Source organism: Anoplophora glabripennis, unplaced genomic scaffold, assembly GCF_000390285.2.
Source record: "Anoplophora glabripennis isolate ALB-LARVAE unplaced genomic scaffold, Agla_2.0 scaffold326, whole genome shotgun sequence".
In the NCBI taxonomy this organism is placed as follows: domain Eukaryota; kingdom Metazoa; phylum Arthropoda; class Insecta; order Coleoptera; family Cerambycidae; genus Anoplophora; species Anoplophora glabripennis.
In genome coordinates, this window is record NW_019416758.1 from 407,605 (window position 1) to 411,058 (window position 3,454).

The window sequence follows — 3,454 nt, forward strand, 5'->3', positions numbered from 1 at the left end:
CTTTCCGTATCCGTATATGTACATATTTTACAATATTTAAGAAAACCAACCCGTTTTAAAGTTTCAATTTTGTGGGGCTTTGCGTATGCGTAGTTCGAAGAGGAAGAAGAAGAAGAAGGAGATTTTGGAATTGGAAATTAAATTGGAATTATTTAGGTGGTTTGGCAATTTTACTTGTCTTGTAGCAAAGTTTACAGAATAAATATTCTGTAAGAAAAGTCATTGTTAAAGAAAATATTGTATTTGTTATAGTGGAAACGACCTCCCAAGTAGATCTTCTACAAATACATTTTTCTCAGATTTCCTCAGGTACAATGTACAGTAGATGATGCTTCGACAAAAATTTATTTCATTTCATGATTCATGAACTAAGAACGAACGAAACACCAGCAGAATTCTCTAATGTGATAGCAATGATCGTGAAACTGCTGAAAAATTATATCAATATGATATGAGAGAATTATCAATCTTTCTACGGTTAATTTTGAAGGTTGTCTTATAAACATTAAAAAATTAGATAATTTGCTATGAAAATTTCTCAGTAGATATTTACTTTCACCTGATTACAAGAAGTAAAAATGATAGTTTTTATTTATTTTTTTCCAGTTTATAGCAAGAAGAGGCTTATATCGTTTGTTGATAGTCATTGAAAATTGGAGTTTGATAATCTGGGTTTATTTATTCTTCTGAGGTAGAAGTATATCGAGTCTCCCACTAACCATGACAGTTGTGTCAGTGAATCGTACAAGATGACCATCTGCCTTCTCCTTTCAAATCTTCAGATTGGGATCTGTTCAACATCAAACGATATGTAAGTAGAAATAGGCATAAACCTTGTTTTACATTATGCCATAGTATACAGAAGGAGAAATTTTTCATATATAGGTATTTTGTTACTGCATTAGTATTTATTTATGAATTTTAAATATTGTATCGTATTAAATTTTTTTATATTTAACTCAAATTTGAAAATAAGTAAAAACAATTTTCGGATTTAAAATTAAGTGTTGGAACCACATATTTTCAGTTCAACTCAATATTTGATTTCAACCTGGAAACCAAACATTTTTTATTGGAAGTTCAAATTTGTTTTTTGAAATTGCAAATTTAGGATTTGAGCTTAAATTCTGTGTTCAAGTTCGAAGTTTGATAAAAATGTGATTGAAAATAATTGAGAAATTTTTATTTCTCAGCTGTTACCAGCCTCCTCGCATCTTCGTAACGAGTCCGAGGCTTAAAGGAGGGAAAGGCGCCAATACCTCATCCAGTATTCCACTCCGGTCGTAGAACTGAGGGGCCATTCATACAGATCCACATGGGCCCTCGGAATTTTTGCAAGCCGTTTTGGAAGAGGTTCTTCCACTGGTCCCGATGCAAACCGGGTTCGCACAATGTCATGTCGCTGGTTGAGCATATTAAGAAAACGGTGAAGGTAGGAAATATTTATTTTAAAACTTAAAAATTTACATTAAGCTACCACTAATGACACTATGGTAGATATATAATTGTTTTTATTCGTTTGACATTGAGTTTATTTTCATTCAAGGAAGCTATTCTTGAAGATGTCTCATTCATTTCTGGACACTGTATATTTCTAAGGCTGTCTTTGTTTCGGGATACAGTTATTAAAAAAAATTATAAAAACGATCATCTTATATATGTTTTGTCAAATTTAATTTTCTTATTACAAAATATTCTTATACATGGCANTTTGGTCCCAAGCTTAGCAGAGTTATTCTCGAACAACGAGGATCCTGATATTCCTGAGGAAAGAATTTGGTTTCAGCAGGATGGTGCACCGCCCCATTATGGAGTGCAAGTACGGGAGTACTTGAATAACACGTTTACTGGCCGGTGGATCGGGCGACGCGGAACAATCGAGTGGCCTCCGCGTTCGCCTGATTTAACACCTCTAGACTTTTTTTTGTGGGGCTATTTGAAATCGCGTGTGTACACAAACAGACCAGGTGATTTGGAAGAACTTAAAAACCGTATTCGTTTTGAAATAAATCAAATCGACCCGGGAATGCTTGAACGAAGTGTAGACGGCGTTTACACACGCTTAGGACAATGCCAAATGGTACAGGGTGGGCAATTCGAACAATTTCGCTAGACTTACACAAACATTAGTGTAATTTTACTCGTTTGAAATGTAATTTTGTCAACTTTGTCCTTTTCGGAGCCATTAATAGTGTAAGTAGACAATTATCACTTATAAGAACTTAAGGTACATTTTTCTAAAAAAAATTGTTATGTAAGACATCGAAATTTTCACACCGTTGTTTAGATAACTGTCATAATTTCGAACGAAAAAAATATGCGGTCATTTAAAAAAAAAATATGTCATCGCCGCCGTAAGTGGATTATCGAAAAAAAAAATTTTCCACATAAGGTGCCCTGGATAAAATAAAAATTGACGGGTCTCCCGTTTTTCGAACAAAAAATTGTTTAACAAAAATATGAATTTTATGCAAAACTTTTTTACCACACTGTATATATAGATGTTGTAAGAAGCGTTCTTACGTTTAATAAGTGTGTAAGAAGTTATATTTAAAGAAAATATTGTGTATGATATACTGGAAACGATCTCCCAATTAGATCTTCTACAATTATTATTGTAATACATTTATTGCCAGATTTCCTCCTTTAGTTCATGGATTAAGAACGAAACTCCAGGAAGATGTTCTAATGTGATAGCAATGATCGTGAAGCTGCTGAAAAATGATGTCAATATCATATGAGAGAATTATCAATCTTTCTAGGGTTATTTTTGAAGGTTTTATAAACATTAAAAGATGCTGAAAATTATGATGATAATTTACAATGAAAATTTTTCAGTAGGATACTTCTATAACAAGTAAAAATTATAGGTTTTATTTATTTTTTCTAGTTTATGGCAATAAGAGGCCTATATCCTTTGTTGATAATCATCAAGAATTGGAGTTTGATAATACGCAGAGTTTAATGGCAAGTATTCGGCGGACCTGACCTGGGAATGTTTCTTTTTCCACTGAACCAGAAGTATACCGAGTCTCCACCAACCGTGACACCGAATCACACATATGACAACTATTACACTGCAAAGGTACTGACACAGTATTAGATACTCTGGCCGTTGGCATCACCAACATCATTATGGCTATCGTCTGTTATACTAACTTTTGTTGAAAGATTCAAAAATCTATTAGTACGGGAGGCAGTACACTTCTGTTTACATCATTCGTTTTTATGTTGTTGTTTAGGTATTATAGGCAAAGAAAATGCAACTCTGTCAAGCTTTTAGTGTTGCCTTCCTTCATTAATAACAATTTTCGAAGCATGTAAAAAATAATGTGTCTTCTAAGTACAAGACTTAAATTTTGTAGAGTGATAAAGTATACCTTAAAATGTAGGAAAATGATACTCTGTGGTGTCGGAAGTGTTGCCATCGAAACTCTGCCACCCACGCAAGATA

The 3,454-nt window shown here is 33.4% G+C and overlaps 1 long non-coding RNA gene across 2 annotated transcripts in view; it reads left to right on the forward strand.

Moving 5' to 3' along the window:
* Positions 1-501: 501 nt before the first annotated feature.
* LOC111691910 overlaps positions 502-3,454 on the forward strand; it is a 24,535-nt gene continuing 21,582 nt past the window's right edge. The window contains exons 1-3 of one of the 2 annotated variants that reach the window (XR_002763086.1): positions 502-811; positions 1,194-1,432; positions 2,891-3,085. This is a non-coding gene — a long non-coding RNA (uncharacterized LOC111691910). The remainder of the gene's footprint in view (positions 812-1,193; positions 1,433-2,890; positions 3,086-3,454) is intronic. The other variant, XR_002763087.1, reaches the window with a different exon arrangement.